Raw genomic sequence first — 20,018 nt, forward strand, 5'->3', positions numbered from 1 at the left:
GTGGTCTTGTTTGTAAACATTTGGGTAAATGCCCAAAAGTGGGATTGCTGAGTCATAGGGGAGTTCTATGTGAAGTCTTTTGAGGAACCTCCATACTGCTTTCTAAAGTTGCTTCCACATTCTTAAGAACACTCATCTCTCTGGAGCTGTGATTCTCAGTTAGAAATCATTTGACACTTGTACTCCCAACCCACCAAGGAGAGAGATTTGAAAATGTCTGGATTTATTTTTGATTGCCACAACTTCAATACTAAGGCTAATAGCATATAGTGGATTAAGGCTAAGGAGACTGACACGTATGGTAACATTCAGAGAATAGTCACTAACAAAAAGTATGTAGCTGGAAATTTCAACAGTATTGAGGCTATGAAAATTTGTCTTTAATTCCTAGCACAAAACTTTACCAGAGTTTTTCCACAAATAAAGCCTTTTTGTATCAAAAGTTATTTATAGCTCCATATTTTAAATTGCTTTAAAATATCTCCATTTGGTTGTTTCCAAATTTGTCTAAATTAATTTTGTGGGAAATAAAATTCACTACTTTCTCCCAATCTCTGATGCATTTAATATGTCAGAGACTGAGAGTAGAAAGAATGATCTAGCTCAGCCTCTTTGTTACCAAGATGGTGGCTCATACCTATTTTGCTACAGTTTCTACTTAAGAACTTGGTTTCTTCATATTAAAAAGAGTAAAACACATAGTGAGATTCTGCACCTACAATTGGAGGAAAAACATATCTCTAGAAGGATCCAGGTGGCCACTGAATTAGAGGTGGCTGAGAATTGACAGGTAGTAGGTAAGTCACAACAATATGAGAAAAAATATTGTCCTTTGCCCTCTACTCATAGATAATCGCAGCAGTTTTGGACAGTTTTGAGTTTTGAGAATTTTGCGTTTTAAGAGAATTTTGTCATTACATGCTTAGACTATTGGAAAATGAAATTTAAATTTAATTGTCTATTAAACCTCAAAGTTAGCTAATAAAATCAACTCTGATACAAATATAATGCAATCTCTATTGGCATTTTAGTTTCTTCCCTAAATTTGTAGGTCCTTTACACAATTCCTTTTTTTCAATAGAATTTTACCCCTGCAACCACCCAACTCTTCACTTTTACCTAGAAATTTCCTTCTTATCCATCAAGAAGTGCCCCAGTTAACATTTGTATGGTACCTTTTATGGAATCCTCTGCCTAAAATTCTATGCAAGTCAATGAATTAATTCATTTTTTGGGGGGGTGTCCGGTCATGGGGCCTGAACTATGGGCCTGGGTGCTGTCCCTCAGACCTTCAGCTCAAGGCTGAGCCACAGCGCCACTTCTGGCTTTTTTATTTTTGCTTATGTGGTGCTGAGGAATCGAAACCAGGGCCTCATGCATGCAAGGCAAGAGCTCTACCACTGAGCCACCTTCAGAATTGTTATATGCTGAACGTTTTGTTTGACAATAGGATTAACAAGATGACTGATGATCAAGTTTGTCCTCAGGAAGCACACTGAATAGAAGAGACATACATGTATAAACAGCCATGCATTTTCCTGAGGAAAAAAATGAGATCTTGGTATTTCAATACCCTAATTAATATTAACTAATGCAGGCATATTAGAAATCTTTTGAATTTTAAGATTGTCTCTGCTTTAATGAGATTAAAAAATATGAGCAAAGGAGTTTTTCAGTCAGAAAACCAGTTTGGGGGAAAGAGTCCAGGCAAATTTTAAGAAATTCCTATTTGTTTAAATGATTAGACTCAGTAATTTCCAATTCTTTTTTAGCATTAGACTCACTCAGTTTTTTTAGAAAAAAAACATATATGTGATAATACTTAATCTGAAATCAATTAAAAATGAATTCTAAGGCTGGGAATGTGGCTTAGTGGTAGAATGTTTGTCTGGCATACATGATACCTTGCATTTGATTCCTCAGTACCAAATACCCAGAAAAAGTCAGAAGTGGTGCTGTGACTCAAGTGATAGAGTGCTATCCTTGAGGAAAAGAAGCTTAGGAACAGTGTCCAGGCCGTGAGGTTAAGCCCTAAGACTGGCAATAAAAAAGAAAAAAACCCACGAATTCCAGGGATTTGAGAATTCTCCTACATAAAAATTAAAGCAAGCATTTTTATATATGTAGCCAATTGAATTATGTCACAAGATACACATAAACAAATATGTAATATACATTTTGTTACCTTACAATCATGTTTTTTTTCTGGTGCCTAAAGAAAGTGAACTCCCATTTCTCATTTATTAAAATGCCAGTTGGAGTACTTCCATGCTCACTCAAAGCTAGCAGAAATAAACTGTTCTTGGCCAGGGACTAAGTTTTCCTCTGCATATAGTAGTGTGGCTGGCAAATTACATCTCCAGAAATATTTGCTTTAGAAGCCAAAGCATTTAGGAATAGGTTTGGGTAGGGATCTACCCTGTTTCTCTGCCTGAAATTTATAAAATCTAAGCAACCCTTCATGACATCATAGCAGTTTACACTTCTTTGGGGGAGAGGAGTAGAAATTGGCTGCAAAACTAACATTTGTAAGTGATTTAAAACATTCTTACTGATAGCATTAGAAAAATCTATAAATACTCAACCATATTGTAGACACAAAACAGGTGAGATGAATAAATACCACAATGTAGAAAAACACAATAAACTTAGATAGATTTCCTTATTATTACTCTTCTTTTGTCTTGAGAACTTTTAGGACTTAATTTATCAACTTTGCATATAATTAATTACACTTGGGTAGAGAACAACATTTAATTTTTCAGTCATTAATTCTGAAAGATTGAAAAGCATGTCAGATCACCCAATCGATATTGTGGTTATTTATTTGGTCCTATTAAAGTTCCAGAATCCTCAAGACTTTATAATTTATTATGCAAATTTTTACATTTAAAAATAAATATATCTAGTATGTCATGTGTGTGATGCACACAAAGCAGAAATCATAGTAGATCTTCAATATATGATTCTTAAAGATCCACCACTTTCAATAAAAATAATTTACCTTAAAATAACTTTTGTAAAAATAAATTTTGTAACATATATAGTGACACTTTACTCTTTGATTTGTAAAGTAGTATATTTAGAAAAAGTATTTCCCTTTGCTTATCTGATGTACATATAATTATTGGTGGAAGTGTAAACTTGTTCAACCACTTTGGAAAATATTATGGAGGTTCCTCAAAAGACTACACACAGAGCTCCCCTATTACCCAGCCATCCCATTTTGGGGCATTCTCCCAAATGATCACAAACAAGGCCTTACTAATGCTACTAGCACAACTATCTTTATTGCAGTAATATTCACCATAGTTAAGGTGTGGAACCAACCCAGATATCCCCAGTTGATGAATGGATCAAGAAATTATATATATATATATATATATATATATATATATATATATATATATTGTTGCTTTTGGTCAGTATTATTGAATCTCTTTTCCCCTCTGTGTCTGAAAGCTTCACAATTTAGAATTTGTGTTATAGATCTGTCATGGTGTACATGTAATATTAAGCACAATAAAGGTCACTCAGTGAAGACATTCAAACAAGAAATTAGGGGTATTATATTTAAGGATATCTTCCTGAGCTATATCTTGAATAATATCATCTTTTTTAATTTGCATTGTTTGTTTATGGTTTGGGACAGGATGTTGCTATGATGCCCAGGCTGGTCACAGTCTTGTGTGTTGGTGTCCAGAGTAAAGGGATTGTTGATTTGATCTTATAAGTTCATAGCTTTTCTTGCTTACCATAAGATCTAAAATTTTTAAGTGCCAGATAATGCAGTTGTCATTAAAAATGCACTTAAAATGCAGAAGGCAATTCCAATTGGGCCCTAGTGTCTTGCACCTCTATTCCTAGCTGTTCAGAAGGTTTAGATGTAGAAATTTTCCATAGTTCTGGTTGGTTTTTAAAGAGTGCTTACACAAAACTTGAGAGAAATACAATTTAAAAGAGTCTAAAGAATTTGCAGGGGTTTACTTAAGAGCTGATAGCCAGGGAATTTGAGTTTAAAATTCAGGACACTGTGTTATTATTGCTCATGATGTAGCCATGGAGTTATGCAAAATATATTGCATATTATTAAATTTGTAAATGTCCTTTACAAACAAATCCACCATTTATATTTTAATTCATTCAAAATATTCACTTAATTTACAGACTTTAAATATATATACAAGAAGTACACAAAAGTGTGTTATTAATCATTTTGTAACTTTTAATCAAATGTATTGTTTTTATTTTCTAGTTTATGTACTTCAAAATTCTTTTTCTTTCCTTACAAATTTTATTTTAAATTGTTTTTATATTGTTTTATATTGTTTTCTTCTTCTGGTTCTGGCAGCCATACCCAGAGTCTTAAATATGTTAGGCAAGAATTATACCTCTTAACTTTGATAGAAATTATTATAAATCTCTACTACATTATTTTTCATTCCTTTATACTCTAATAATAAGATATTAAAGATTATGAAATTTCTTCTGAATTGACCACACTTCAAAATATGATATGAATATCCATTATTCTATATTTATATTATTTATACTTTTAATTTTAATTAATTAAAATGTAGGGAAGTTTATGTTGATTGTTTTGATGATTAATTTTTTATTTAAGTCTAATTTCCTATTAATTTGTATTTCCTTATTTTTTAATGCTTTTCCATTTTATTTGTATGATTTTTAACCTTTATAACTTTTATAAATTTTAACCTTTGTAAATTTTATTTTGGGGGGGTGCTTATTGTGAAAATACCATACAGAGGGGTTACAATTACATGAGAAAGGTAATGAGTACATTACTTATATAGGAGTTTTTGTTAAATAGTATAAAATTGTGGTGCACATGGGCAGCAAAGATGGCGCTGGGAGGGGGTTGAGTGGGCAGAGCCTAGTTTACTGTAGAGCACATGGGCAGCCAAGATGGCGCTGGGAGAGGGTTGAGTGGGCAGAGCCTAGTTTACTGTAGAGCACATGGGCAGCCAAGATGGCGCTGGGAGAGGGTTGAGTGGGCAGAGCCCAATTGATCTGCCCATCGGTGCCTAACCAGCCCCTGAAGGCTCAGGTGAATGATAGGGTGTGACCTTGACAGTGATTGGTTCCTCTTCCTCCCTTACCATACCACCCACCCTTTTTGTCTTTAAAAGGGGCTGCTCTCTGTTAATAAACGAGTTTTCTACCTGCTGGATTTGGCTCCCTGCTGTGTCTGATTGTCTCCTGGGCTGAGGGAGGCTAGGAAACGGGCGAGCACCGCACTTACCTTTCCTTGGACCCCGTCCGTCTTTTGTGGGACTGACGAAGACCCGACATAAAATAGTTCAATAGCTCACAAGTCTCCTGTGCTACATCTCATGCTATGTAAATTGGAAAGATCATTATGTAGAGGGTATTTAGAGCCATGGAAGTATATGATCTTCTTAATGAACTTAAGTGTAGAGATTCAAGACCAAAAATCATGTTTTAAATAAAATTTATGAGATTTAGGCACGTAAAAGATTATGAGGTGAAAGAAACCAGCCCCAGAAAAAACATTGGAATGAAATATGTGGCAAATAAGGGCAATCATGGAAACCTTATGTTATAACAGGTAAAGAGAAAAAACAATGTGTAGAGAATGGGCTAAAGAACTGTCAAACTAGCGGGCACAGGTGGCTCATGCCTGTAATCCTAGCTACTCAAGAGGCTGAGATCTGAGGATCATGGTTCAAAGTCAGCCCAGGCAAAGAAAGTCCATGAGACTCTTTTCTCCAATAAACCACTAGAAAACTGGAAGTGGCGCTGTGGCTCAAGTGGTAGAGCGTTTGCCCTGAGCTGAAGAGGTGAGGGACAGCACCCAAGCCCAGAGTTCAAGCCCCATGAACAACCAAAAAAAAAAAAAAAGAACTGTCAAACTATGTGAGTAAGTCAAATTATACAATATCTTAATCCATTCAGGCTAATATAACAAAACATCACAAACCTAGTGACTCATAAAAACAAATACATTTTTCTTAGTTATTGCACATGTGAATCCAAGGTCTAAGTATCAATAGATTTGTTTTCTGGTTGGAGTCCACTTTCTGGTTTATATATGGACATATTTCTGCATTCTGTGTTGGGAATATTGAGCTGGATTACATTTCTTAGAAAAAAAAAAAAACACTGGCATGATTTGAATATGGCTCCTTCTCTCTGAAATGTATGCTACTGTTTAATGTACAATTTGAGGTATTTTTTATTTGGGGGGGGTTATTGTGAAAATACCATACAGAGGGGTTACAATTACACGAGAAAGGTAATGAGTACATTTCTTGTCAAGCATTGTTGCCTTCTCCTTTGTTTCCCCTTCCCATCCCTTTCCATCTCCTACTCATATTATGAAGATATTTAATCACACTATGGTGTTTGGGGGGAAGTGATTGGTATTAGACAAATTTGCTAGTGTGGAGTCCAATCAAGGTTTCTTTATAAAATGAGAGGGAAAGACTACACACACACACACACACACACACACACACACACACACACACACTCCTTATCTCTTATCATTTGGTGTCCTAAGGTACATTGTGTCTCTGCTAGCAAGAAATCCATCATTAGAACTATTTACACTCAGAGTAGAACATGAGAGTTACTAAGTTCTCTTCTTTATTGCTTATCTATTCTGCTGCATCATTTTATTATCATCAAAAAGTGGACTCCTATCCAGATTCCTCATGATCCAAACATGGCTACAAACAAATACTGTTTGGGGTGACATATACATTCAGATCAGTTTGTAGTTAAAATTGTAGAAGTCATGAGTCACGTTGACAAAATCAGTTTCTGCAGTGTGGTAAGGACAAAACATTGACTAGAACAAACTGTTGGAAATGAGAGAGAAATTAGAGAAAGGGATGGACAAGAGAAGAGAGACATGAGGGAAGAGAGGGAAGGATAGAAGGAGGGAGAGAAAAGTTATTTGATTTCTTAATAAATAGAATACAAAGGGGTTACAGTTACATGAGTAAGGTAATGAGTACATTTCATATGGAACATTGTAACCTCCTCCTTTGTTTTTCCCTTACCACCCCTTCCATTCCCACCTCCCTAACCTCCCCCTCCCCCTCCAAATTGTAAAGTTCATTTTCAACATAGTGTCTTGTACGTGTCATTGTTACAATAGGTCAACCTGTAACCTTGTTTCAGCATTTTGTTAGCAAAATGTATATACAAGATGCAGGGCACTGATGTCAAAAACAGTGAAAACAGGGGTTATACCGTGGGGGAAGATCATACAAGAGAAACAAAACAAAAATCACAGTACATTTTAGGTACATTAAAAACAATAGAAAGAAAGAAAAAACAAGTTGTGTCCCTATCTTGGGGTTCATTTCACTTAACATCATCTTATATGGTCATATATACATAGATTTTGACCTTTTCTGCTTGTCCCAAATGTATACTAATTATTGCCAATAAGGGAAGCCATGCGACCTATGTTTCTTTGGGCCTGGCTTACTTCGCTTTGATAGAACAGGGAGGGTGCTTGTTCTAAGATCTCTATCCACAATAGTGTCTAACACATGGTAGAAGCTAAAAGTATCTGCTAGATTAATTAATGAATTGACCATATCTTTGAAGAGCTTAAATTAAAATTACATCAACTTTTAGGTTATTTTATAATCTCCTATTGGGATAACTGAGAAGAAAATTTAATACTGCATGCCAAGCAACAGCTTCATGGTAGAAGTGGATTTGAAAATAGCAGTTGAGGATAAATGGGGTTTTAGCCAATTTTTTTTTCATCAATGTGTATGGACTGTGTGAAACATTGGATTTCTTTGTGACATTTTGCTTAGCATGATGATCTCTAATTCTATCCATTTTACTGAGGGAAAAAGTAAACATAAAAAAGCAAAACACTAGTCTTTTGTGGTTCAATAAACTTTATTGACTGTGTATATAACTTTAATTTTCATTGTCCATTCATCCATTTATTGACACTAAGGCAGACTCCTTAATTTTGGCTGTTGTTAATAGTATTGAAAAAAGTGGATGCACAGATATTGCTATTTTACAATTTTTTTGTCTGTTCTGGGGTTTGAACTCAGGGCCTGTACACTGTCCCTGAGCTGTTTACCTCAAAGCTAGCATTCTATCACTTAAGCCATATGTCTGCTTCCAGGTTTTTTGTTGTTGTTGGTAGGTTAGTGGAGATAAGCATCTACAAGTTAATCCAATGCATAGCAAAAGACAAATAATAATACTTGGACATGATTAATTAAACAGCACTCTAAGCATTGCACAGTGAGACCAAAGAGGATATTCTTAGAAGAGGATCACAATGACTCAATAGCTATATGTATATGACCATATAAAATTATGCTTATTGAAATGATCTCCAAGAAATGGAAACAAGAAGATTTTTATTGCACTGTTTTCAGTTATTTCTTTTTACTTTTTTATTTCCTCTGGATTTTTCTTTCCTGTTGTCACTGTTTTTGAATTCTATCCCCTTTTGTATATAAGTTTCTCTGCTATGGGGATGGGAAGGGGACTTACAAAAATGATGAAACAAAGGGTGATACTCACTAGACAGTATGATGGAAATGAACTTTACAGCTTGGTGGGAGGGTGTGGAGAAGGAAAAGTGGGAGTAAACAAGGGAGAGGGTAACACTGTTCAAAAAGAAATGTACTCATTACCTTACTTATGCAACTGTAACCCCTCTGCATGTCACCTTTATAATAACACTTGAATTAAAAAAAAAAGAGTCTTAGACTTTCCTTCCCAAGCTGACTTTGAATCATGATCCACAGATATCAACCTGCTTAGTAGCTAGGCTTACACCTTTGAGTCACCCACTGGTCCCTAGACCTATTGTATTCCTTTTTCTCTCTAGTTTGGTCTTTTCTAATGGAATTTGGAAAAAGGTTTGAACCTTTCTTATCTTTTCAATTAGTATTTATTAATTATACAATGTGGATACATTGTGATATTGTTATACATATATAGAGTGAATGTTGATCAAATTCACACTCTTATTCTTTGTTATTCCCTGTGGTAATAATTTTTAATTAAATTATAGACTTAGATGTATAAAAGCCATAATTATTTTGTTTTACATTTCTTATCTATTCTTAATTAAATAATAATAGCTCAAAAGAGCTAAGTGAGAAGAGGTAAACTGTTACCTTTTATATTTATGTTTGATATACAGTATTAATTTTCAAATAATTATATCTATTTATGAGATGTATTGTTGTTCTAACTGAAATTGGTATTAATTTGGCTCTGTACAATATGTGTATGCAAATATTTTTCCTTGAGTGAAAACAACTTTTTCTGTATGGAATTTATAGTAGTAAAGGTAATTTATTTTACTTTATTTTTTTTCATTCAAAGCTGGAGATCTAATAATGGACTTGCTGCATGTGATGTGAGTGACCTACCATTGAGCAGTATCACTAGCCCTTGTCTTTATTTTATTTTTTAATTTTTTTATTGTAAAGATACTATACAGAGGGTTACAGTTACATGAATAAGGTAATGAGTACACTTCCTATTGAGCATTGTTACCCCCTCCATTGTTTACCCCTACCATCCCTTCCCTCCCTACCTTCTCCGAGGTTCTTTTTTTTTTTTTTAATTGTGATTAAGTGACTACATAATTTCCCAAATTTCACAGTATTGTGGAATGATGCTCATTTAAAGTCCCAAGTTCATTCTAACTTTCCTGGAGCAAATTGTCTATCACAGTCTATAACATATAACGTTGTACACATATACTCCATACATGTGATCAGCAGCATGGGGATATTTAGTAGTGGTTCGACCAGATGAGTGGGAGTTCTTTGTTTCTTAAGTCCTGTTAGTTTTGTCGTATCACCTAACATTTTGGATTTAGCATCCACTTATCAGGGAGACCATGTACAGTTTGTCTCTTTGCTCTTGGCTTACCTCGCTCAACATGATTCCATCTAGCTCCATCCATTTCCCTGCAAATGCCATTATTTTGTCATTTCTAATGGCTGCATAATATTCCATTGTGTATAGATACCACAATTTTTGGATCCATTCATCTGTGGTGGGACATCTGGGTTGTTTCCATATCCTAGCTATTTTGAACAGTGTTGAAATAAACATGGAGGTGCATGTGTCCTTGCATAATGGTTCGTGTTGTTCAGGGTAGATGACTAGGAGTGGTATGACTGGGTCATAAGGGAAGTCAATCTTTAGCTTTCTAAGGACCCTCCAGACTGCTTTCCAAAGTGGTTGTATAAGTGTACATTCCCACCAACAGTGTAATAGGGTCCCTCTTTCTCCACATACACTCCAGTATTTGTCGTTGGCTTATTTGTGGATGTGGGCCATTCTGACTGGGGTAAGGTGGTATCTCAGGGTTGTCTTTATTTGCATTTCCTTCACCACCAGCGATGATGAACATTTCCTCATGTGTTTCTTTGCCATTTTTATTTCTTCATATGAGAAATCCCTCTTTAGTTCCCTTACCCATTTAGTAATTGGTTTGTTAGGTTTGGGAGGGATTAGTTTCTTGAGTTCATTGTATATACTGGATGTTACCCCCTTGTCTGATATATTGCTGGTAAATATTTTTTCCCAATTAGTTGGTTGTCTTTCTAGCTTGGTTGTGATAGATTTAGCTGTGCAGAAGCTTTTTATTTTAAGGTAGTCCCATTTGTTGAGTCTCTCTCCAATTTGTTGTGACCCTGGGACTCTGTTCAGAAAGTTCCTTCCTGTGCCTATTAGTTCAAGTGTCTCTCCTACTCTGTCTGCAGTAGTTTCAGAGATTCAGGTCTAATGTTAAGGTCTTTAATCTATTTTGAGTTGATGATAGTGTATGGTGACAGGCTGGGGTCACTTTTAGTTTTCTGCATGTGGCCGTCCAGTTTTCCCAGCACCAGTGGTTGAAGAGGCTGTGTTTCTTCCACTGTATGTCTTTGGCTCCTTTGTCAAATATCAGCTGACTGTAGGTATGTGGTTTTATTTTTGGATCTTCTATTCTATTCCATTGGTCTTCGGGTATGTTTTTATGCCAATACCATGCTGTCTTTGTTATTATGGCTGTATAGTAGAGTTTGAAGTCCGGCATTGAAATCCCTCCCATGTTGTGTTTATTCCCTAGAATTGTTTTGGCTATTCTAGGTCTTTTGTTGTTCCATATGAACGTTTGGACTGTTTTCTATATTTCAGTGATGTACGTCATTGGGATTTTAATAGGAATTGCATTGAATTTGTATATTAATTTTGGGAGCATTAACATCTTTACTATAATAAGTCGGCCTATCCAAGAGCATGGGAGGTCTTTCCATTTCCTAGTGTCTTCTGTAATTTCTTTCTTTAACTTTTTATACTTCTCATTAAATAGTTCTTTTACATCTTTGGTTAGGTTAATTCCTAAATATTTTATTTTCTGGGAGGTTATTGTGAATGGGATTGCTCCCTTTATTTCCCTCTCTTCTTGTACATTGTCAGTGTACAGGAAGGCAACTGATTTTTGTGGGTTTATTTTGTATCCTGCTACTTTGCCGAAGTGATTTATGATTTCTCAGAGTTTGGGGATGGAGTTGTTGGGATCGTGAAGGTATAGTATCATGTCGTCTGCAAAAAGGGATAGGTTAACTTCTTCTTTCCCTATGTGGATCCCTTTAATGTCTTTGTCTTGCCTTATTGCCCTGGCTAAGGGTTCCAGGACTATATTGAAGTGGAGTGGAGACAGTGGGCATCCTTGTCTTGTTCCTGATTTTAGGAGAATTGGTTGTAGCTTTTCCCCATTAGGTATAATATTGGCATTGGTCTGTCATAAATGGCTTTTATTGTTTTTAGAAATGTTCCTTCTATTCCTATTTTCTCCAGAGCATTTAGCATGAATGAATGTTGAATTTTATCAAAGGCCTTTTCTGCATCTGTGGCGATAATCATGTGATTCTTGACCTTGGCTCTGTTGATGTGTTGGATTATATTTATTTATTTACATATGTTAAACCATCCCTGCCTCTCTCGGATGAAGCCTACCTGGTCATAGTGTATGATTTTTTTATGTGTTTCTGGATTCTGTTAGCTAGAATCTTGTTAAGGATCTTTGGATCTGTGTTCATCAAGGAAATTGGCCTGTAATTCTCCTTTTTGGTTGGGTCTTTGCCTGGTTTGGGGATGAGTGTGTTATTGGCTTCGTAGAATGAGTTTGAGATAGCTCCCTCCTTCTCTGTTTCTCTGAAGAGCTTGAGGTGTATGGGTATTAATTCTTGTTTAAAGGTCTTATAGAATTCTGCTATGAATCCATCTGGTCCTGGGCTTTTTTTTTGTTGGAAGACTTTTGATAGCTTCCTGTATCTCGTTGTAGGATATTGGCTTATTTAATTGGTTTACTTCTTCTTTGTTCAGTTTGGGCAACTTGTATTTCTCTAAAAATGCATCAATATCTGCCAGGTTTTCTTCCTTTAGAGAGTATAACTTTTGAAAGTAGTCCGTTAGAATTGTTTGGATATCTTGGTACGTGTTGTGATTTTTCCCATGGCATCCCTAATCCTGTTAATATGGGTTTCCTCTCTTCTTTTTTAAATTAATCTTGCCAACGGGCCATCAATTTTATTTATTTTTTCAACCAGCTTTTTGTTTGGTTAATTTTGGCTATAATTTTCTGATTTTCTAATTGGTTAATCTCTGCTCTTAATTTGGTTATCTGGCTTCAACTAGTAACTTTAGGTTCCATTTTTTTCTTGTTTTCCTAGCTGTTTTAATTGCAACATGAGATTATTTCCTTGGTCTGTCTCCATTCTCTTGATGTGGGCACTGAGGGCAATAAATTTGCCCCTCAGGACTGCTTTTGCTGTGTCCCACAAGTTTCTTTGTGAGGTGTTTTCATATTCATTGAGTTGTAGGAAATGTTTTATTTCTTCTCTGACCTCTTCGTTACCCAGGTATTGCTAAGGAGTGTGCTGTTAAATTTCCATGTATTAGAGAAATTTCTGCGGTATGCTTTGTTATTGAGAACTAGCTTGATTCCACTGTGGTCAGATAGGATACAGGGGATAATGTCGATCCCTTTGTATTTGCCTAAGTTCCTTGCATGAACTATGATATGGTCTATTTTGGAGAAAGTTCCATGAGCTGCTGAGAAGAATGTGTACTGTGTTGTTTAAGGGTGAAATACTCATTAGATGTCCGTTAATTCTGCTTGAAGTATGGTCTCACTTAATTCGGTAGCTTCTTTGCCAATCCTCTGATTGGTAGACCTGTCCTTCGGTGAGAGTGGTGCTTGTCTTTGTTTATTGAAGCAAACTGAGGAATGTAATATATGAGTATAAAATTTTTGGTAAAGATAACTAAGGAATGTAGTATATGAGTATAAAATTTTACTTTATATTTTAGTGATTGACATATTAACATGGTGTAATAGTCTTATACCTATGAACTTAAAAATGCAAAGCTAAATCTAATAATCAATTTTATGGCTTTAATTTAAATTACCGTGTAAATTTTCAAAAAATTATATTCACACTCATTATTTTAAACTTAAGGCCAATATATTAATGTGATATACTTTATCACATATATTCTCCACCTGAAACATATTCCAAGATTAGTACAAAATTTAAAAGATGAATAAATTCAGAAAGAAAATATGCTTTCACATGTGATTTAGGGTTACCAGTCACTTTCATTAAGGTAAATTGGAATGTAGAAACTAAGACTTAAAATCCATCTAAGACACAACAAAATTTCAGAAAAACATAATTATATAGGAGAAATTTATATTATAGAAAAATTTCTTATTCATTGAACACAATATAAGGTTTCCAAGGTTCAATATAACTATCTTTCCAATTCAAATTTGCAAAACTTCTTTCTTAGATTTTAAAATTTTTTCCCATTTTTTTTTAATTTTTCTATTGCTTAGGTCTATTGAAATACTTACTCATTTTTCCATTATTATTCCAATGATACTTCTTACTATATATTGATTATACCAATAAACAGGTTTAATTGAAACAGTCATTCATATTTATAAAATAGTTTGATATTCATCTTTGTTATCTTCTCTTATTGCCTTCATTCTTGATCCATATTTTTCCCTACTATACTCCGTTCTTCTTTCAGGTTTTCAACCTAGATTATACATATGAGATAAAACATCAGATATTTGTACTTTGGATAAAGAAAGTTATTTTTCAAAAGTTAACTTAATAATAAAGTTACACACTTTAAAATACTATTTAATTAGATATTATTTGGTTATGATAAAATATACCACAATTATATAATATTAAATTTTTGTCCTATTTTTTAAATCAGTCACTTTTAATATATTTGAATGAGTAGTCAAGGAATTTTCTTCCAATTTCATCCCTATACCAACAATTTTCCCCAAATTTAAACTTTAGCTAGAACTGTATTCATGTACAGCAATATAGTCATTGTATAACAAGACACTCTAAATGAACAAATGTTTGGAATAAATTATTCCACTACTACTCCCTTGATCCATGCATTGTATGTGTTTTCTATCACTGTAAGTTTTATCCTTTCTTGGAAATCATTAAGTTGAAAGCTCTTATTTATTGTACCCCTGAAAGAAATTCAGTGGATTGCATTCACATCCATGCCCCACCACATCTATTTGCCTTTCAAACAATTCTTCCTTAAAGGAATGATTACATTCTGCTTTGACATTGTTGTTTTTACAAAAATTTTTTGATGCTAGTTGCTAAAGCACAATAAGGCTGACTTTATTAGGTACCTTCAGAATAGGTACCTGAAAAATGGAAATAGAATCTTAATGTATGGGTAGGGATCATGCACAATTCTAAACACAGCATAAGTAAGTGGAAATTTATAGACAAGGAGAAAGGTGAGGATCAATGAATGGAGCTTACTAAGAAGAAACAGCAAGTATAATAGGAATCCTGCAACTGTACAACTTGGGGGTGGGTGGAGGTGTTGGGGACGTGGGGGTGGAAGGGATGGTCAGGAAAAATAACAGAGGAAGTAACAATGCTCGATAGGATATGTACTCATTACCTTACTCATGTAACTGTAACCCCTCTGTACAGTATTTTTAATATATATATATATAGAGAGAGAGAGAGAAAGGAGATAGAGAGAGAGAGAGAGAGAGAGAGAGAGAGAGAGAGAGAGAGAGAGAGAGAGAGAGAGAGAGGGAGAGAAACTACCCTTTCTCAGATGGAGAGGTTTTTCCGCTACTTTCTTTCACATTCAAATAAACTTATTCTATTTACCTTTTAAAAAAAGAGGAATACTGGCTAAATTTTCCAAATAATTCTCTTTCCATGATGATTAGATATTAACTAGGAGATAGCAAACCTTGAGAAACCAGTAAACCAGTTTTGGATGGGTTTGCTAAACTGACAGCATATATCTTTATTAAAACTGGATTTTTTCAGATGAGGAAATATATAAAACTGAGCTTGGCTAGAATCCAGGAACTTGACTTAAAGTTTAGCTAATCACAGAATCACTGCATTTCTATTATTTTAATATGTTCTGGTATTACTTTTAGTTGCTATTTAGAAAAATTAAATGTATAGTCAATGTGTTTTACTTACCTTGTCCAGGGAGAGATTGAAATAAGGTTGATAAAGGTTATACAACTGGGTGATTGATAAAGTCTTCCTTCAGCTTCCCAGTTTCCATGCAATCATATGTTCTTGAGATCCACTCCTGAAAAGTAGTTTGAAATGTCTCTCAAGAAAAGAAGTTTCAGAATGTGAAAGTTTTAGCAAGGGTTTATTTTACTATATTAGGTTAAAAAGAAATGAAGAAGAACTAGAAAAATTGTCTGTTCCTCATGCAGAAAATAGGAGTTAAAGATGGAAAATGGTAACTGTAACCCTCTGTACATCACCTTTACAATAATAATTTTTATTAAAAAGGTGGAAAGTGTTTGCTATCATCTATAGCCTTTATACTCTGTGAGCTGGAGGAATACAAATGGAGAGATGCATAGCAATCCCCAGACATGAAATAACTTCCAGCCAGTAAAACGGATACAGGTGTTTTTCTAACCTGTGGAGATGTGTCTTCGCCTACCCAGAGGATAACAATAGGTGAGTTTTAGGGCTTTCTTTCCCTAATTATGCTTCCCATCTTTTTATCTCTACCCATTCAGGGACTGTTTTCAGTCTTTTACTATTTCAAAGAAAGGGCAGATTTAGATAGCCTGTTTATGTCTCCCTTTCTGGTAGCTTAATGTTAAAAGGAAAGTATGATGAAACTGAAGCTTAGCTTATTATTTTGGTTTACTTCCTGGTTTCAACTTCAGAGATGTCTCCTTGATACTTGTTAAAAATACGTAATTTCCTTCATCTATCTATCCTATCTCAATTACATCCACAGTATTTTTTTATTAATGCACACATTTTGTATACTAATATTTAAAATTTAAATACCAAAATGTCCCCAGTGGAGTTGAGACTAAAATATCTGATTGCCTATAAGGATATAGATTTGATTTATCTGCTCACTCTATCTGGGAACATCCTTCAGAGTTCATGTGACTTACTGAGGACACCTGACCTTTTGAAGCTTCATAATTCACGACTAGAGGTCAGCAGTCTTTCCCATGTTAACAGTTCTGACTCTGTTTTATTATATGTGCCTTTGGTGCTGAGCCATGAAAGCTACAAGAGGAGAAATGATGAACAGCCATAGAACTATAGTATCAAAGAGCTGGACTTCCCCTCTCAATGCAGAGGTGGTCCAATATGCCAAAGAAGTAGTGGATTTCAGTTCCCATTATGGAAGTGAGAATAGTATGTCCTGTACCATGTGGAACTTGGCAGGTGTACCGAATTTATTCCCAAGTTCTGGTCACTTCTGTGTTTTGAGCATATAAAACATGATGGGATCAGTGTCCAAGTGCTTCCTTGCCATTCACGAGGACATCACCCAATTTTCAGAGCCAGGAATATGTGAAACTTACCTTTGAACAGCAGGTGTATACTACAGCTGTTCAAGTTCTAGAAACTTATCATCCTGGAGCAGTCATCAGAATTCTGGCTTGTTTGGCAAATCCCTACTCCCCGAGTCCTCCAGCTAAAGTAAGATGGGAGACTCTTTGGTCAGAGAGACCTACAAAGGTGAATGCTTACCACGCTTGCCAGTTTAAACCTTGTATTAAGCAGATAAATTTCCCCACACATCTTATATGGCTGGAAGTAAATAGCTCTCTTCTAGATTATTACACTGAATTAGATGCAGTTGTGCTACATGGTATGAAGGACAAGCCACTGCTTTCTCTCAAGACTTCACTTATTGACATGAATGATCTAGATGATGATGACTATGAAGACAAAGATGGTTGTGTAATTGACAGTCTTAGAAAAAAGTTTAACAGTGCTGCCCTAAAAGGAGGGCCGAATAATGGATATTTTGAAAAACTACCATATGAGCTTATTCAACGGATTCTGAATCACCTTACATTACCTGACCTGTGTAGATTAGCACAGACTTGCAAACTGATGAACCAGCATTGCTGTGATCCTCTACAATACATCCACTTCAATTTTCAACCTTACTGGGCAAAAGTAAATGACACTTCTCTAGAATTTCTGCAGACTTGATGGAGTCTTGTCCAATGGCTCAATTTATCCTGGTCTGGCAATAGGGTTTTCATCTCTGTTGCAGGATTTAGCAGGTTTCTGAAGAGTTGTGGGTGTGAATTAGTATGTCTTGAAATGTCTTGAAGCCACTTCCTTAATGAAACCTGTTTGGACATTATTTCTGAGATGTATCCAAATCTCCAGGACTTAAATCTCTGATCTTGTAATAAACTGCCACCTCAAACTTTCAACCACATTGCCAAATTATGGAGCCTGAAATGACTCATTCTTTATAGAACAAAAGTAGAGCAAACAGCACTGCTCAGCATTTGGAACTTCTACTCAGAGCTGCAGTACCTCAGTTTGGGCAGCTGTGTAATGAAAGAAGACTATGACGTGATAGCTAGCATGATAGGAGCTTCAGACCCTGGATATGTGGAGGTATGTAAGAACATTATGGAGAATGGAATAGCAAAATTGGCTTCTGGTTGTCCACTTCTGGAGGAAGTTGACCTTGGCTGATGCCCCACTCTGCAGAGCAGCACTGAGTGCTTCACCAAACTTGCACGCCAGCTGCCAAACTTGCAGAAACTCTTCTTACAGCTAACAGGTCTGTGTGTGACACAGATATTGAAGAGCTAGCATCTAATGGTACCAGATTACAGCAACCGGATATATTAGGAACAAGAATGGTAAATCCAGCATCTTTAACAAACTGCTCGAGTCTTGCAAAGATCTCTGCTTACTTCACATGTCCTTCTGTTGACAGATTGATAACAGGTCGGTTCTTGAACTCAATTCAAGCTTTACAAAAGTGTTCATTAAAAAGAGCTGTACACAGTGATTTCATATATGTCCTGTCATTAAAATCAGTGTGCTTTTGTAAGGTTTTATTGTGGGTTTGGCTTTATGTTCTGTTTTGTTTAATTTTTGTAATGTGAGAATTAAGACATTTCTAGATTTTAAAGAAAAATAGGAAACTGTCCATTCAATTTAGTAAAAATGTAAAATATTCTCATAAAATATTGCAAGCACTTTTCAAGAATGTGTTAAATGGATAATACTTTTACATTACGTGAACCAGTGATCAATAGTTACATGTTAAAAGAATAATGTGGAAAAATGAACTTATTTTTAAGGAATCCTTTTAAGAATAAAGTGTCATATTTGTGCAAGAATTAAAAAAGAAATAAAAGGCAAGGAAGAATTTACACTTTTTTGAACAAGTTTATTTGAAAATGGAAGAAAAGCTACACAAAGAATATAGCTAGGATCTCCATTTGGAGAAGGGTTCCAAAGAGGAAGTAGAGTTCTATTGGAGGGCAGCTACAGTATTGAGATCTCCTCAAATTTCCTCCCCAGAGTTTTGCTCTGATTTCGTGATGGCTTGTGCATCAGACATTCTGGCTCTTTTCATTCATTGAGTTGGCACTCCAGACATAAGGAGAAGTGTTGCAGCAGGAACTCACAGCATTATGGGGAGAAGATTCAATAGAACAGAAGCTTGAGGCACTATGTGAACAAGGTGTGCTATGAAACACCACATATTATCTGCCACATTATCTGTAAACTGTTTTCAAAAATTCGATGTCAACTTTGCTCATACCTGTTGCAAATTTATAGTTTTATGAATTTGTATTCTCCATAAAACACCTAGAATTTCTAATTATCATAGTATCCAAATGATTTTCTACAGTATGAGACCAATAACTACTTGTTTTGCTAACTGTAATGCAACTTAATATGAATATGTGAATCATACCTACAGTTTCACATAATGTAATAAAGTAGTACTAATGACCATAATCATCATATACATTGCTTAAAATTTCAGTTATTTGAACAGGCTTTGGGTGATTTTTAAAATGTTATTCAATGATAAAATTTCAAATCTGTTTCTTATATGTCAAATGCTACTTGATTTTTTTGTATTTTCAGTACTTTCATCATAGATTAAGCAGGACTTCTTTCTAAGATCCAATTTCCTATTTTTGACATCTTGCTTTTCTTAATTAGATTAGATATTAAAGTCTGATATTAGATTTGATAATAAAAACTGGGTAGTAAAATGTTTGTCTCATCTTCCTTATCTTTAAAATTAATATGAACATAGCCAAATTCAAAGTCAGTATTAATTCTAAATGAAAACTGTATATACATCTCTATCCATCTATCTATCTATCTATCGATCTATCTATCTATCTATCTATCTATCTATCCATCTATCTATCTATCTATCATCTACAAAGGGCATATCAGAATGCCTAATACTTGAAGGTGATTGTTAGAGATTGGTAAGATAAATAATAATTGTGGAGAATTTAAAATACCAAAGTAAATTTTATTTTGTATTTAGCAGAGAGGTTAAAAAATGACCTCTGGTAGGCTGGATGCTATTGTTTCACACCTGTAATCCTAGTTACTAAGGAGTATCTGATTATCAAGGTTAAAATCAGAGTCAGGCCATGA

At 34.9% G+C, this 20,018-nt stretch overlaps 1 pseudogene; it reads left to right on the plus strand.

Annotated features, from left to right (window-relative positions):
- LOC105992135 overlaps positions 1-18,498 on the plus strand; it is a 77,614-nt pseudogene extending 59,116 nt beyond the window's left edge.
- Positions 18,499-20,018: the final 1,520 nt, after the last annotated feature.

The sequence above is a fragment of the Dipodomys ordii genome, unplaced genomic scaffold, assembly GCF_000151885.1.
Source record: "Dipodomys ordii isolate 6190 unplaced genomic scaffold, Dord_2.0 Scaffold80, whole genome shotgun sequence".
Taxonomy (NCBI): Eukaryota; Metazoa; Chordata; class Mammalia; order Rodentia; family Heteromyidae; genus Dipodomys; species Dipodomys ordii.